General features: G+C 54.6%; 1 protein-coding gene across 5 annotated transcripts in view; it reads right to left on the reverse strand.

Moving 5' to 3' along the window:
* The window catches only part of PKNOX2 (PBX/knotted 1 homeobox 2), a 258254-nt gene extending 242213 nt beyond the window's left edge, over positions 1 to 16041 (reverse strand). For 4 of the 5 annotated variants that reach the window (XM_061203226.1, XM_061203224.1, XM_061203225.1 and 1 more), the window contains exon 1: positions 15985 to 16041. The gene's annotated coding sequence lies outside the window, so the exon portion shown is untranslated. Of the gene's footprint in view, positions 1 to 15169; positions 15193 to 15984 lie in introns of those variants that run through there. The other variant, XM_061203223.1, reaches the window with a different exon arrangement.
* Positions 16042 to 17050: the final 1009 nt, after the last annotated feature.

A 17050-nucleotide genomic window follows, 5' to 3' on the forward strand; every position in this document is an offset into this window, starting at 1 on the left:
CTGGGCAGCTGGTAAAGGACCTCACTCGTGTCTGCCGTCCCCAAGTATATGCATCAAGGGAGGAGGAGACACATCCCCACTGCAGGGCCCTCACCAGGCCCTCCGAACCACTGTTCTCGTCCATATGAGGACCGAAAACCAAGAGGGCAAAGCCTCTCTCTGACTATCCACACACTCCTCTTCTGATTCAGGCAGCACCTCCTCCAGGAAGGCGTCCCTGACTCCTGCAGCCACAGCGAGACCTCCTCCCTTGGCTTCATACAACCTCCTCGCGATGTGTCACACGTTCCTGTCTTGTGCTATTATTTAACTTTATAAATAAAGAGGATGGACACTGGTGGGAGACTGCCTGGGTTCAAATCCTGGCTCCCCCACATACTAGCTGTGTGACTTTGAACAGGTGGCTTAACCTCTGTGTGCCTCAGGTCACCCAAAAGTGAAGGCGGCAGGGCATCCACCTCAAAGAGTGGTTATGAGAAGTCAATGAACTATAAGGTGTAAAGTGTTTAGAAGAGTGGTATGTAGCAAGGACTCAATGAATGTTTGCTATTATTATTATTCAAATATTAATATTGATGCTACTAAAGTATTGTCTCCCTAGCTAGTTAGTAGTCTAGTCTAGTTAGCTAGACTGGAAGTCTCTGGAGTGCAGGGCCAGAAACATGCTTCTTTGCATTATTCCCCATGTTAGGCAGACTTGCACCAAGTAAGAGCTATACAACAATTTCCTGTGCACTGGCCTTTGCAGAAGACTGACAGCCCATTCATTTTACTTCCTAGTTCTGGGGAGAGAAGTATGCCTGCCTGTCAGTGGCCAATGGTCACCTTTACCAACACCCCCCAAGAACGACCCCAAAATGTCTCACAGCGAGATGAGCAGAAGCAACAGAGATTTTGGAATGAACTTATGGCCCCTGAGGCCATGTGACCCCAGGAGCAGAATTCATGGAAGTCAAGGCCCTCTGGCCATCCCCCACCCACCCCCCAGAAATGGAGGCCCACAGAGCAAACCTCTCATCCCCCAAGAGCTGTGTCGTGCAGAAAAGCCAAAACTCTGTAGAAAGAGTCCTGGAGGGAATCCCAGAGGCCTCCGTTCTCATCCTGGCTCTGTTCTGTGTGATCTTTCACAAGCCCCTTAACCTCTCTGGGCCTCTGTTTGGTCAGCTGTTAAATTAGAGAGTTGTTCAAAGACTTAGCTCCTCCCAATCCTGACATTTCAGAGAAAGGAATAAGCATCTTTGAATGAACCTAACAAATCACTTCTCATGCAATCAGTTCCCCTCACTCATTCATTCATTCATTCCACAAACATTGACTGGGCTTTCACTATATGCAAAAGCACTATTCTGGATTACAGCAGTGGAAAAGAAGAGACAAAATCTGATAATTACAGGAGAAAAACAAAGGGGGTAGGGAGAGCCAGGGATGGGAGAAAAGGAACTTTATTTTAGATAGGACCTTCAGGGAAGGCCTCAGAGAGAGGATGACATCAGAGCAGGTACCTGGAAAAACCAAGGGAGTGAGTCAGGCAGATACCTGGGAAAGAGAGCTCCAGGCAGAGGGAACAGCCAGTGCAAAAGCCCTGAGGGAGGAGCATGCCTGACCCCTCCAGGTACCACAAGGCGGTTGGGGGGGGGCGGGGTAAGGGCGGCTGGAGCAGCGAGGGAGGAAGACAGTGAGAGGAGTTGGACTGGGGAGGTAGAGATTCAGCCACAGTGAGGACTCTGGCTTTTACTCAGTGATGCATCCATATCATTAAGGCTTTGACATAAATGAATTTGACACTGTTCAGTTATATGATGAATTTGTTCATTTTTCGCCTCTCCACCACAGACCTGCAATCTATTTATGATTTTTATTATTATTATTTTCATTTCTGTTTCTCTTTCCAGGCCTATAGCCAAGCTTTAGCCTGGTCTCCACTTCAGAATCTCAGCCTGGGTCGTCCCGCCTCTCCTGAAGGTGCTGCCTGGTCCAGATCAGACTCCTGTGTTCTTTCCCAAGCTCTTCCAAGGTGTCCCTCCTGACCTGTCAGTCTGCCCCGTCCCCCTTGCCATCCATCAACCCCTTCCTCTCTCCCCAGGGCCTTCACACCGACTGTCCCCCGCACACTCACACACCCTGGAATACTCTTTGCTTCCTTCTTTATTCACTTATGTCCTCCTCTCCCTTCAGGTTTCAGCTCAAACTTCTCTTCCACAGAGAACCTTCCCTGCTCTCTCTAAATAAAATCTCCTATTTAAATGCTCTCATAGTTTCATGTTCTTCCCTTCAAAGCTCTTGTTACGCATGTTTTCTCAAATTTATTTGTATGACTTTTTTTTTTTACTTAATGCCTCTCTTCTCCATCCCCCTGTAAACTCTACCAGGATAGAGGCTATGACTGTTTTTGCTCCTTTCTAGCCCAGGCACCAAGACAATGCCTGGCACACACTCAAGGTACCCAATAAATACTGGAAGAATAACTGAACGAGAGAGTGCCCCAGGCCTCCGGGTTATTGGCACCCTGGAGGCACAAGGCCAGACCAGCTCAGGGCTCTTTGGAGGCCCTGTGGGCGTGGTCAGAGCCCTGAGCTAAGTGGGGAGGGGGCAGGCTGGGAGGGGAAAGGACCTGAGCCCACAGAGCCCCTGTGCCACACTGGGCACTTATCTGGGTTATCTCATTTCATTGTCATGGCCGCCACTTGAGTTGAGAATTACTATCCCATCTTACAGCTGAGAGAACTGAGCTCAGGAAGTAAGTTTCTCGAGGTCATATTGTAAGCATGTCTATAGTCAGACCTAGTCTTTCTAATTCCAAAGTCTATGCTCTTTCTGCTCTGCCCCAACAGCACTGGCCTGGGCAGTTTCTAACCCAGCTTTGCCACTGATTTCCTGTGTGACCTTAGGCAAGTTACTGCCCTCTCTGAGCCTCAATTTCTACATATATAAAATACAGAGGTTGGAATAGATGTCTTATCTCCTTTCCAGTTCTGAGATTTCTGAGACTTTAAGATTCTATGCTTCTAAATTTATAAACTCACATAATGGGTGCTAAAGTACCTAGCTCAAGGTCAAGCACATAGCAGACACTTCATAAGTGTTCATTCCTCTCTCCCATCCTCCCAATTCCCTGTTTCAAAGAGTCCCTGCTTTGCAGCCCTCCCGAGGCCACCTATGCTGCCCTGGTTATCCCAGGAGCCCCAGAGCACTGCGCCTCCCCCCCACTCTCCTCGCCCCACCTTCAGAAAAGCCTCGCCAGCTGACATCCATGCCTCCAGCTCCCCAGAGAGACCCACGCCTCCCTGCACCCACTCCCTCCTGCCTCCTGAAGGGGAACTTTGGTCTGTGTCCAGCACTGTAGAGAGAAGGAAATGGCGGGAAAGGAAGCCACACATCCTGAGCACCTAGTACCAGAGACTAGACCAGGCTCACTGAACCCCTGCAAAGAGCCTTTGTCCTCCCCATTTCACAAAAGGGAAGAAACTCAGGTTCAAAGTGGTTAGGAAATCGCCCAAGATCACACATCCAGCCTGTGGCAGAAGCCGGGCTTAACCCCTACCTGTCTAACCCCGAGGCAGATACACTTTGCCAGCCCAGGGGGATGCCGAAGCCTCGGGCAAAGGTCCATTCTGTACCACCAGCTATTCCCTCGCAAGCACCTTTTATTTTTCACATCTGTGTAACTTTGAATTTACAGCCCTAGTGATTTAAGCCCATCAATCTCTCTCTGGCCTCCCCCTCTCCTGCCTCTCCTCATTGTCCCCTCCAAAGTACCAGACTACAAAATATTCACAAATTGTCCTCAGTGTTTCCAAAAGGATGGCACGGCCTCAGCCACCGCATCAAGGAAATAAGTCAAGAGGTTTACTCCATCCCCTCTAGGGGAAGGGGCCAGATCTTCCAATAAATATAGTCCTCCCGACGGTACCAAGAAAGAAGGGTGAGCCTTCCTCCCCAGCTCACAGCTGCTGCCCATGTGCGCTTTCCAGAAATCAGACTCTGGTAAGACGTCTTGAACGTCAACATCACCGGGCACCCCTGGATATGATCAGGGCCCTAGCTTTGGAAGAATAGGCAAGGGATGCCTGCATTTTCTAAAGGCTCCTCCTGAAAGCTTTGCCCTGGAGGAGTGCAGTAGTACGCGTTGGGAGGAAGGGGCTTTGTGGGAACAGCGTCAGCTGTGCTCTTTGAAGCAGCCTGGGCAGGAAACTCAGGTGAGAGCAAAATCCCTGGCTGGCTGTTTCCGGTGCCCACTGTCTTTCTCTCGCCTTGTTCTGCCCTTGCCTGGGATGGAAAAGGAGCCCCTAGGGATGGAGGGGTTGGCCAGCTCTCTCTCTGGGAAGGGTCTCCTCTGAGCATGAGGTCAGGTGAAGCCAGCCGATGGTGACTAGAATCCTCGCCAGCTCCCTGCAAACTTCAGCCCGAACCTCGTGTCCCCAGGATGCCCTCCAGACCCCCAGAGGATGTACGCCCCCTGGCTATACTCTCGTGGCTTCCCGGACTTCTCCTCTTATCACGGTTTCACTAATTACCCGCAGAACTTGAATGCCCATCTCCCCCCAGCAGACTGTGAACTCTACCAGCAGCGAGCCCGTCTGCCTAGTGCACGGCCGTATCCCCATCCCCAGCACCTCCGCCAGGTCTGACATGTACAAGGTGCTCAGTAAAAATCTGTAGAATGAATGTAACTACCCAGGGGGAGGAACCCATGGCCTGGTGCGGGCTGACGGGACCTGGCAGAGGCCAGCCCCCGACACCAGGCCCCAGATGGCCCCTGCACTGGACTAGACGGGACAGCCACTGGCACACAGTAGGCACACAATTCAGGTCTGTCTCTATGCCAGAATCTGAAAAACCACCTGAGGGCGCCATTCACACCCCAGCCGTGGGGCAGGCGTGACGGGCCATCCTGCCAGCTTTCAATCGCTTAAACAAGGTTGTCACCACTCTGTGAGTGAGCACGAGAGGTGGTGTGTGTGTGTGTGTGTGCTCGACTCCAAACTAATAAGAAATAGAGTCTCTGCCAACCGACTTTCTCCCCAACACGTTACATGCGAGGCACAGTGTAGGCGCTTTCACTTATGTTTATATACCGTGCGTAACACATCCTCGGCCACTAACTCGCTTGGCCCACAGCCCTGGCAGTAGGCACTGTCACCACCATTTACTGAGGAGGAGAGTGGGGCCAGCTTTTAAGGTCCCGCGGTGAGCATACGGCTGAGTCACGGCTCACACCCAAGGCTCTGGCTTGTTTGGCACCGGCCTGCCTCAGTCGTGCTCCTTGTCACACCGCAATCTCATCACCCATGACCTGCCCAGGCCACAGCCCTGTATCTTACACTGAGCTTGCTATGAGCTGGAGCACGGGGTCTGGGGTGGGAGGGAGATGGAGCAAGAAGGCAGCAAGCAATCCTGCAACTTTCCCCCAAACACGCATCTCCCTAGAGCAGGCAGCGAACTGGGCTAGAAAGACCACGGATCCAGGTGGACACCGAACCAGCTGCGTGACCTTGGGTAAATTCTCTTACCCCCTCTGAACCTCGCTTGCTTTCTCGGGTCCGTGGTGATGACCGGATAAAATAAAGAGTGAGAGCTGCCGGCACCCGGTGAAGGAGTGTCCATTCCTCTGTGGCCTTGTGCAGCTCCTCAGAAATCACAGGGCTCAAGAACAATCCTTTTCTCCCCTTGATCTACGTGCTAGCTGTGGCTGCCCATCTCCTCCCTCCCTGGAAGGGTCCAGTCCCACTGTGGTCAGGCAGCACCGCCAGCACCAGGACTCTGTGCAGAAAGAAAGCCCTGCCGGCAGCTAATGACACTGCCCAGAGTACAGCCCGCGAATGCAGTTCTCTCTCCATCTCTCCCTTCCAAAGCCAATGGAAATGACTTTGAAAAGTATTCCAGGAGACCAGATGTCCAGCTTGGAAAGGGGTTTTCCCAGCAAACTGGGAGTCAGCAGGAGGTAGCACCCCGCCCCCATCTTGTTGCCACTAAGAGGCTCTCATGAACGGGGTGCCTTCCCAAGGAGAGCTGTGCCAGTGCAAGGAACAGTCACTTTCCCCGGGAATGGCCTCCAGAGAAGGCTGGGGAATCCTGTCGAGCTCTTTGGCTTTCCTCCAGATCACACTCACACGTGAGGGTCCCCAGGGGTCTGCCGCCCCACTGTGTGTCTAGCTCTCTCCTCCCAGAGCTGGGAGAGGCCTAGCAGGAGAGGGGCCGCGAGACGGGCTCCCATCGTGGCAGCAGAACAAGACCACCACTTCTACCCGGGCCACGGGAGAGCAGCAGACTTGAGCTCCCAAACCACTGGGCTCTCCTGCTTGATTTCTGTCCCCCTGGTCCTCCTGGAGACTGCAGGACTCAGAAAGGCCCCCCCTCAGCAGGAGCTCCCCCAGCCCCTGCACCCAAACAAGGGAGGCCCAGCTGCCATTACATCTACTCTCCCCACCCCCTCGCTCACTCAGAGTTAGGCAGGTCCTACCACTATGGGCCAAATGTCCCCAGGTGCCTCACCACCTTTTCCTGACTCAGGTGCCTGGTGGTCTGGAGCACACACTTTAGCACGTATAGCCCATAGAGTCACAGAATAGTAGATCCCGAAGGGGCCTTGAAGATAATCTCATCTAACCTCTTCCTTGTATAAAATGAGGATGCTAAGATCAAGAGAAGTTAAGAGATGTGTCAGAGGTCACACGGGAGAGGCCCCGAGTCCCATACAGCACACAGCTGGGCATTCATTGAATAGTGGGCTCAGGCCCCGCTCGTTGACGGATGGAAGGACCGCCAGGTAGGGCTCGGGAGTGAGAACAAGCACCTGTCACCACGAGGCCCTGGGAGCACAGCCGGAGTCTCTCTGGGCTGCTTCTCTCTGCCTCTGACCTGGAATTGAACTCACAACCCACACAGAGCAGGGCCTCACCTGAGAAAGGGCGGGGACAGCCCTGGACTCCCGGCTTAGCACAGGCCTGGGAATAGAGCAGTACTCAGTGACAAGGGACCACGGAGTGAGGACTGTGAGAGGGACCTCTGGGGGTGGGGCTCGCTCCCCCTACTCCATCACGGACCCCCTGCGCCACCCTGGACTCAGCCTACTCGGAGTCAGCAGGCCCTGCCAAAAATGGGCTCAGTGTTCCCTGGTGTCCGTCAGGATGGAGAGTCGGAGGACCACGGGTAAAGCCCCAGGACACTCTCTTCGCCCCGGCTGTGGGCCGGCTTCCAGCCTGGGTAGCAGAGGGAGGCAGGGAGATGGCCCTGCAGCTCTGCCACCACGCCCCACTGCCACTACCCCACCTCCCTGCCCGAAACCCACCTCCTCCTCTCTGTGCTGACCAGCCCAGCCCTCCCGTAACCAAAAGCTTTGTGGAAGTGAAAAAAATAGATCTTCTAGGTTTGGGTTTCCGTAACAGCCGGTAGGTCTCTGCAGAGTTTGCCAACCTGGACCTGCTGCTTCAGCCACTCTCTGAGCCCAGGTTCCTCCCACTCGTAAAGTGATACAACAACTGCTTCACGCTTCACCTACTTCACAATGTTGAGAGGCTCAAAAGAGAGAGCGCATGAGAATGTTCTTTATTAGGAAAGGAAACCAATATTCACCATGAGCGCTTACAGATACCTTCTTCTAGAGTGTTCACAACGGTCCTGTGTGCTCCATAATATTACTGTCCTAAGTAGGTCAGAAAACTGAGGCTCAGAGAGGTTCAGCGATGTGCCCAAGGACACACAGCTTAGTCGTAGTAGAACCAGGGTCAGAACCAAGAATGTGACTCCAAAGCCAGTGTTCCTTCTCCCAACACCACACCGTCTCAACAAAAGAAGCAAACGGTGCTTTTTATGAAAAAGCCAGTGAGTCTTCAGACAAAATGCTGCCCTCGTGGAGCCGCCCCTACTGCTAGACTTGCCCATTTGCCCTCGGAAGGCCATCGGTCAAGTCAAGGCCAACTCCCCACTGTCTTGAGAGACCCTACAACACAAGGGCACCCAAGGGCCAAGCCCTCACAATCCATGCCTTGGCGGCTGTATGCCGTCATGATACTTGCTGGTTTTGTGGTTGGATGGTGGTTCCAACGATTGTCTGTTCGTGAACCAATGCAATTTGAGGAAACACAAAATCACGGAACTTTGGGCTGAAGGGGGCCTCTGAGAGCAAGTTCTAGGTCCTCCTCCGACGGCTGAAGAAACTGACATCCAGAGGTCAGTCACGTGTTGTAGGTCACACAGCAAGTCAGTGGCCAAGTCTGGAGCAGAATCCACTGTCCTTGATCCCCAGTCCGAATCCCTGTTCTCCACATCCCAACCGCTCTGACGTCGGTCAGCTTCGCAGCCCCCGAGAGGGCCGGGTGTGGGCCTACAGTCTCTGCTCTCTCGGCTTAGGAAGAGCAGGGATAGTAGGTGAGAGAGGGGTATCACAGTCAGGAATGAAATGAGTTGGTCAGCCTCCTGCACTAAATCATAAGCCTAAGTTCTACGCATTGAAAGGTCACTGTGTGAAAGCAGCCCACCTCCAACAGGGAGGTCTGGGAGGTTCTCCTGAGGCAGTGGTGGCCCTTCTGGCCCCCTGGCCGTGGTCAGAGGAGGCTGAACTCTTCTCGCTGCCCCCCAGCCATCGCCATGACAGCACCAGAGCACCTTGACCTGGACAGTCTCATGTTCGCCCCTCCCCCTCCAGCCCCGTTGAGAGCTCACCTCCACTCTGTCCCCATCACTCGGCAGCCTCCCATCCCACTTTTGCCTCCTTTGGTTAACGATTGATTTCTGCCTTCTTTTCTTTTCGCCTCAGTGCGTGTGCACAGCATCTCTCATGCGTTTGTGTGTAAGTTTGTCCTCGCCCAAATTGCACAGTCCCTGAGGACCGGGTCTGTGTCCCTGTCCGAAGTCTGTGTGCAGTGCGCAGCACACGGCTGTTTGTTCAACACTTGCTGATGTGCCAGTAACCTGTGGAAGGCCTAGGCCGTGTCCTGGGGGAGGAGAAAGCCAGGGGAAAGGGGAGGCTGGATAATGCACCAACTGGAGAGGAAACCCGCTGAGCCTGCCCTGGGTGCCAGACACTGTGCTCGCACTTTCCAGACACTCTCTCCACAATCCTATGAGCTACGTGCTTTTATTTCCCACTTTACAGATGGGGAAACTGGATCAAAGATGTTAAGCAACTGGTCTAAACCCACACGATTAGTAACTAGTAGAAGGAGACTTTCAGTGCGGGTTTTATCTGATGCTAAGCCCACACTCTGCACTTGTGGCAGCGCGCGGGCTCCGTGAGGACAGGGACTTGGTGGTTACATGTGTTTGTTCCATTTGCTTTTGCTACTGTATCCTCAACGCCTAGGACTGTGCCAGGCACAGAGGAGACACTCTCTACATATTTGCTGAACGAAGGAACAAAGGAATGAATGGATACCATGCTGCATCTCCCTAGCAGGACAGAGCAAGGGATTCTGATGCCAGGTTACTGGTTACTCTATTTCCAGGAATCTTGGACAACTGTTCGTTCCTCTCTCCACCCAGAAAAATAATCCAATAAACTAAGGATCCTCCAAAGGCCACGTGGTGGATGGCTGGGTTAACTAGGCATGGGATGGGGCTGGCGGGGGATTGGGGGGGGAGGTAGACGCATAAGCTGAACACAAAAGGCTGGACAATGTGAGGGATTTAAAAGGTTCTCAGTGCCCTGTGACCTGCTGATTCGGGGCCACTCTCTGGCCCCTTTGGGCCTGACCCTCCTCCCCCACCAGGCACCCCACTGCCTTGACTGAGCTGTACTGAAATTGGCCACATTCCTATTGAGCAGAGAAACTAACAGTTACACCACCGACTCTGGCCCCATCTGAACCCTCCAGAGTCTGCTCTGGGCCCTAGGGCTAGCCGCTTTTCTCCACATTCCAGCCAAAAATAATAGAAGAACGAAGCTGTTTGGCGGAGACTTAATCTAATCTTCATTGCTTCAGTTTTAAAATATCCTGCCTGGTTTAGGGTTTCTTATTACACACAGGGATGTGTTTTTAGTGAGATAGGTCTTAGCAGAACCGTCCTTCTTGTAATTAGAAACCCAGGCAGGCAGGGCCTGCAGTGAGCCATCCAAGCCAAACAGCAGATCCCCCTCAAGACAACACGTTGGCAGCAAGCTCTTCCCGAGCTGCCCGAGGGCCTGGTTCTTCCTCACTCCTGGGGGATCGGGACCGAGGAAAAGCCGAGCTCTAGTAGAAGGACTGTGCCTTCCAACTCCCTCCACCCTCATCCTGTGTGTCCCAGCTCTCACCCCTGATCAGACTGGAAATTAAGATGCTGCCCAAGACTGCTGCAGAAGGATATGCGGAGGAAAAATTTACCCCAAGAAGTCCCCCCAACGATGAGGGAGAATTAAAGGCAAGCATTCCACTGGAGCCTGTCTCCAGTATCAGGGATAGCTTTAAAAACTCAGGCGCCGGAACGGAAGGAGGCTCCAAGTGCGTATACACTTTTGTATAACTGCTCCAAGTGCGTATACACTTTTGTATAACTGCCGGGTGTAACTTCTCAGGCTTTCTGGCCCAGAATCTGCTTTGATCTGCCAGCATGGAGACTGCTAAGTGAGGTTCAAGCTGCGGCTAGCTCCAGACAACGCCCATCCCCCCCCAGCCCTAGCCCGACCAGATGTCACACACCGGTCCAGGCTGTGGCCTCTTCTTCCCAATGACATAAAGAGGCCGCATTTCTGACCAGTCAGATTCTGTGTTCATCTGATGTCTGAAAGCTAGTCCAGGTAGCACAGCTGGGAATAAGCATGCTGGTTCCCCCAGCTCCAGCTTAATTGCCTCTCCTGGAAAAGTGCAGGTGCATTTTGGAATCACAGCAGGGACTTCAAATTCCAGGATATAAGAAAGGCAGGAGTTTAGCCCCTTCACCCAAGCCTAAGAACTCCTGAGAGTTGTGGGGAAAGGCTCTGGGGCCAGGCAGGGCAAGAAAACACAATGAAGAAAATGACTTTGCCGCTCAGAAGCCTCCTCTCTCCCATTTCCTTTATTACTTAGAGTGCAGGATTCAGGCAGCAGTCACTCCTCAGAGCCTAATGAGGAATTCATGTGATACATTCCACTTTACAGATGAAGAAACCGAGATCAGGAAGCTAACTGACCCACTGTAGTCATGAAGCCAGAGAGTAACAGGGTATAAAACTGCCAGGTCCCCAAACTCCAGCCTAAACACTACCCAGCATGCTGACCTGCCCGCCTTGATTATCTCCTTCCTCCCTTTCCCACCAGGTATTAGATTTAATTAAATTAGCAGATCCCCATCACAACAAGCCTGGCCACGCAGCCTGGACGGAACCCAGCCAGTGCAACTCTTCCTTCTAAATTCTGCTTCTCAACATAATTCAATCTTCAATAAGTCACGGATCTCATGTGAAGTGTTTTATACAAAGCCTGTTGTGTTGGCTAGAATCAAGGCTAATGGTGGCTCACGATGATTTCACTTCCCATGTAACTTCCTCTGTGGCATCATTTTCACCCTCTCCATACTCTGATCTGCATTTTGTTTGATCCAGACACTTTGCTTCACATGCCAGCACCTCAGGCAATTGCATCACACATTTATATATATCTTACAGCATCGCTGTCCTGGTGCCACAGGAAAAAGGAAAACTTATAACAGCATTTCTCACCTTCCGCGAGCTAATTTAGAAAATGTGCTCCAAATTAAATAAATCGGGAACAAAAGTTTGAAATTGGAGATAGAATTTCGGGGGAGGGGGGCGCTAAATAAATAGCAAGGAAATCTTGCAACATGTTGGAGGCCTATAAATTTTATAGGTTGTTTCTTTAATAAAAACAAATTCAGTTGCTAACAACACAGTATTATTAAGCTGCTAACCTTTTAAAATCTAATTTGGCCTGCTCTGCTGCTGTTTCTGTTGCACACTGCATTCACCCAGGGTAAGGAAGTCAGGTTGAGGGGTTTGGTTTGGTTTCTAAACCAGGCTAATAGAGAGCCCTTTAAAACCCAGCCTTTTTTGCTTTCTAGGCAAGCCTTGGTCCCTAATGAGTTACAGCCCCAGGTTGGAGATGGACATAGCAGAAAGAAATTTAACACACACTCTGGTGCACCCATAAACCTCAAGGCCAAGAGAGAGGAGGTATGTTTCCAGTTAGGCTAGAACTCCGTGAATTCAGGATTCTCCACTCACAAGACAGTAATTCTCCTTATTTCATCACTAACTTACTTCAAATGTGTTTATACAATTTATTGCTACTGAACTTCCAGGCAACTGGTGTAGAGTTAATGAAACCCAGCTTGGAGAAGCTTTGAGCTTTGAACAACTAACCACAGTTTAAATGGTTATGACATGCGGTCAAAGCCACAGCCCAGCCCCACTGCAGTTTCTGTGTTAGGACCTAGTTAAAAACCTTGTCATCTCACCTTTTGTGCCAAATCAATTGAAAAAGGAAAAAGCCTTCCATGTTTCTTCTCAAGGTTCCCAGCCTTTCTCCCTGACATTTTAACACATCTATCTCACTGAATGCAAGGCAAATCCCCTCCCCCAGTCCTGAGTAAATATTTTAGTTGCAGTTTGAATGGGCAGCCAGTTGAAAGCCTAAAATCCAGTTTGAGTTTAATTGAACAGGGTCAGGCCTACATAAAGCAATGTGGAGAGGGGGTGTCAGAGGGAGGCACCAAGCAACATTTAAAATCAGACTCAGTGAAAAGTCCAAAAGGCAATACAGGAATGTACAGATGGCACTGGACTGGAAAAGAAGTGAACTCGTCTTTCCGAATGACTTGGACATGGATTTTTATTAATCCTCGTTTTCATACAGCCTCCTCCCCCAAGCTCTGTCCATGTGGGAACTCCAGGACGCTCCCTCTTTTTAAACAGGCCCATTTTGGAAGAGTAAAGGGGAGGTACTGGATTGCCAGTGCTGCACAATAAAAGCCCTTTTTGAAAGCAGCACTTTCATTAACTTAAAGCAATCTATAGACTTAAAAGCAGAGAGCAGTAAACTCCCAGAAAGGATCATAAAACAGCCAGTCTCAAGTTGGGTACACTTCAGTGCAATTTGCACAAGGCATTTTACTGTGAGCGGTGGCCGGGCCCATCTCCCTCCGGTAACCCCCTGCCCCTTATTCTGAGCAGCTTCTCTTTCTCTGGGCTTGCATGCCTTTAGCGCTCACAAAGAGGAGGCGGTGACCGGGGAGTCTCCGTGGGGTCACGGCTCCCTCCCGCCCTCAGGCTCTCGGCGGGAGAGAGAGCGCACGAATTCCAAGCCTGCAAAACAACAGCCTCGGAGCTCCGCCACTGGGCGGTCGCCGCGCCCCGGGCCGCCGCGGCCACTCGTGGGTCGCGAGCCTTCTGCGTCCCGGAAGCGCTGTCTGGCTGCCCCAGAGAGGGGTGCGAGGGCTGCGGAGGGCTGGGAGGGTGGGTTCGCGACTGCAAAGGAGAAATTGAAAATCTTCCTCCCGTTCACCCCCCCCCCCTCCCCCGCCAACACACTCTGCTTCCCTAGCGGCCCGAGGGATAACCTCCCTCCCGAGTCGGGACTTCTCTCCCACCGCCGAGCTAGGCCGGAGCCAAGCGGGGTGCAGCTCGAGTGGAAGATCACGAGCCCAAAGACTGGAGACCCTCCCTACCTTCCCCCCAAGTTCCTGAAGCCTCGAGAAGGCCAGAATGGCAGGGCAGGCAGGAGGGCTAGGGACTAAGGCTTTGCGCAATATAGCTCGTGTTTGGACACCATCATTTTCTCAGATTTGGGGAGGAGGAGATAGTCTAAATTTGCCTAAAATGCTAAGCTTTCGGTTTCCACTAGTTGGAAAATATTTCAACACGCTGGAGGAGTCCCGGGACAAGTGGGGTAAAGACAAGGGACTCCGAGTTCGCCCCTTTCCCAGGCGGAACGTCGCACCGGCGGCCCGGCTTGTGGGCTTCCGGGCCGGGCCTGGGAGAAGTGCAGACAGCGCCTGCGGGTCAACAGCTGGCGGCTCCGGTCAGGGCTCCAGAGCCCGCCCTGCCCTCGGCCGCAGCCCGGACTCCCAGGGCCCGGCCTGACGCCTCGCTGCTAGCGCCCCCCGCGCAGGCCGCGGCCCCTGCGGGCCACCGCATCCGGCCGGCCGCGCTGCGCCCGCAGACCCGAAGTGGCTTCCGGAGCCCGCCGAGCCGCCAGGGTCGGGTCCTCGGATCCACCCCGAGCCCTGCGAGGCTACCCCGTCGCTTCGCCCAGAACATCCCTTCGATTTGTCCGCTTCCCGGAATCCTTCTCCTAGGGCCGGGTCCTGCGCGCCTTAAGTCCTTTCCTCCAGATCCGCTTTTGGGGAGAAGCAGCAGGAATTCGGGACTCGCCTGCCATGGCTCCTATCAACTACTTTCATCGCCTACTTAAACGCTTTTCAACCCACTTAGCGTGGGGAGTCGCGCGCGCGACCCTCCCCAAATTCCAATAGCTTCAACCCACCCACCCACCCCACCACCACCACCACCACCAAAGCCGTGAACCCCTGGCTAAAGCCTAAAAACGCCACCAGTTCCTCCGATTCCAGCCTCAGATGTAACCCCGGGCCCCTAACTCCAGAACCACCCCCACCCCCCCACCCCCGCTGCTCTGGCCGGGGTATAGATTCGATCCCTAAGCTACTGAGCGGCCCTTCGATCCCGCTTCTGAAAACAGCTCGGTTCTTAAAATCCCAAACTCTAGCCTGGCCCTGAAGCCCAGCCCTAATGCACAACCACCACCCACCCCCCGCCCCACTCCCAGTCCTAGCCGGGCTCTCCCCACCGCGCCGGAACCTCGGGCTCTCCCGCTGAGAGCCCCCGGAAAAGGCGGCACGCTTTGCTCGTTTCTTCCTCAGGATCTGGAGTCGGGAGAGCCCCGCACGCCTAACCCGAAAGAAACGCAAACTTTGCGCGGCAGACTCGGGACCCTGCCCCATTCCCCTCGGCTCTCTGCTTTGGGGCGCTTTCCTTCTCCCCCCTCTTACGAACTCATGCCTCCGTTCTAGAGCCAGGAGGGCTCCCTATTCCCGAACCTCGCCGAGGGCCCCTGCGCCTCCCCACACCTCGCCAAAGACACCCAACAATCCGCGGAAAGCCAGTAACCCTACAAATTATTGCTCCTCCCGCGGTAGGGTCCCTGAGCCCGGCCCCTGCGATCCCAGCTTGCCTGGCCCACAGCTTGTGCTCCGCTCTCCCCACGGATCCGCCTGCAAACCCCCACCCACCCTGGCTCACCAGGCCTGGCGGGACGCGGCCGCGGCTCCCGGACTCCAGGCACCCGGCCCGAGTCTGGGGCTGCTCCCGCTTCCAGCCGCTCGAAGGCAGCTCCAAGCTGCTGGCGCAGAGTAGCTCCGGCCCAAAGGGCGCCCGAAGCCGGGAGAAAGAAAGCGAACCTGGAGCCGGCCCGCCGCTCCCAGCCTCGCCCGCGGAGCGCCCAGCCCCGAGCTGCCCGCACCGGGGCTCCGGCCCGCGCGCATGTCCCTACTCGGGTCCCCGGCGCTCCCAGCTCGCAGCTCCCCGCCCGCCCGCTACGGTGTCTTGGGCCCGCGGCGGTCCGAGTCGGCAGCCCCGCTCCTCGCACCCGCGGACAATGCGCGCCCGGCCACCGGCCCGAGCGGGGCGAGGCGGCGGCGGCGGCGGCGGCGGCGGGGTTGCGCGCTGGCCGGGCCCGGGCGCGGGCGGGCCGCGCGGCTCCGGCCGCCTCCTTCCCCGGCCTCGCCGCCACTCGCGCTGCTTCGCTCCGCGCTCTCCCGGCGCTTCCCCAGCTTCTCTGCACGCTCCCGCCGTCCCTCGCTGCTCCCTGCCTCCCTCCTCCCTGCTGCCTCCCTCTCTCTCCTCCCTGCTGCCTCCCTCTCTCCCTCTCTCCTCCTTGCCCTGTCGCAATGAATAATACTCTGGCTTGGGGACTGGAATAAAACACACGCGCTCTGAGGCAGCCGCCCGCAGCAGCAGCAGCAGCAGCAGCAGCAGCCGCAGCCGCCGCCGCCGCCGCCGCCGCGCCGCCGCCGCCTGCAAAAGCGTCTCTGACATGGAAATGAATGACAGCTTACCTGATGCCAATCTTCATCAGACTGACACCGGCGTGACAACACAGCCTATACTTCCCAGCACTGCTCGGGACGTCAGCGGCACAGGGACCCGCCCCCCGGAGCCCCCCCCACTTCACACACCTCCCCTCTCCTCACTCCCCCTTTCTCCCCACCCCCCCACCCCACCCCACCCCGCCTCCCGGCCCCGGCCGCTTCCAAGTCGGAGCAGCCGCTGGAGTGTCTCCCTCTGCTGGAGGCTTTTCTAAGACGTCGGGCGCGGGCCTGCTCCAGCGGCCGGGGAGGCAGCAGAGCGCTGCAGAGACAGCGTCAGACTGCGAGGTTGCCTCGGACACAGGAACGCGGCGGACCCCCAAAGGAGCTCGGGAACCCTGCCCCCGCCCCCCAGGCCAAGTCCTCCTCGGCAAACACCCGAGGCCGAGTTTCAAGACATCCTGGGCTCAGGGGCTGGGGATGAGGTGAAATTTTCTGTGGACCCCAAGAGAACTCCCCAGAAATTATGAAACTTAAAACTGGCAAGAAATCCTTCTCTCCACCACCACTCCTCCCCCACTCCCACCCCATTCCTGCCTGGCTGGCCTCATTTTTATGATTGCATTTGAATAATTCTCATTACCCTGGCCCCAGAAAAGTTGCTCAGGTGACACTGGTTAGTTATTCCTAGTCTCAAGAGCTTTCTGCTCTGGGCTTCCTGGGGCGTTTGGTTCACCGAGGGGTGACTGCAACGGTGGGGCAGAGGGACAGATAAAAAGGTGCGGAGGCTTTGTCAGTAAATCACCTCTTTGCAAATGCCGGGCAGGCCTGTTTTAAGCCACTGCTATTTTTATTCTAAAAAGTCGCAAAGGTCTGGGGGTCGGGTGGTGTAATATAAAGAGGGAGGCCGCTGGGCGGTTTCAGCCTGGCCCTGCTGGGGTGATTTCCGGGGGCGGGGGGCAGGAAATTCACCTAAGTGCCTTCTAGGAGGAAGACCAACGCAAGCATCTGTGGTCAGACGTGTGCCTTCTTTCATTCCACAAAGATTACGGTCCTACTAAGTGAGTGCCAGGTGGGGACACCCAGCCACCTACAG

Source organism: Eubalaena glacialis, chromosome 10 (genome assembly GCF_028564815.1).
Source record: "Eubalaena glacialis isolate mEubGla1 chromosome 10, mEubGla1.1.hap2.+ XY, whole genome shotgun sequence".
NCBI lineage: Eukaryota > Metazoa > Chordata > Mammalia > Artiodactyla > Balaenidae > Eubalaena > Eubalaena glacialis.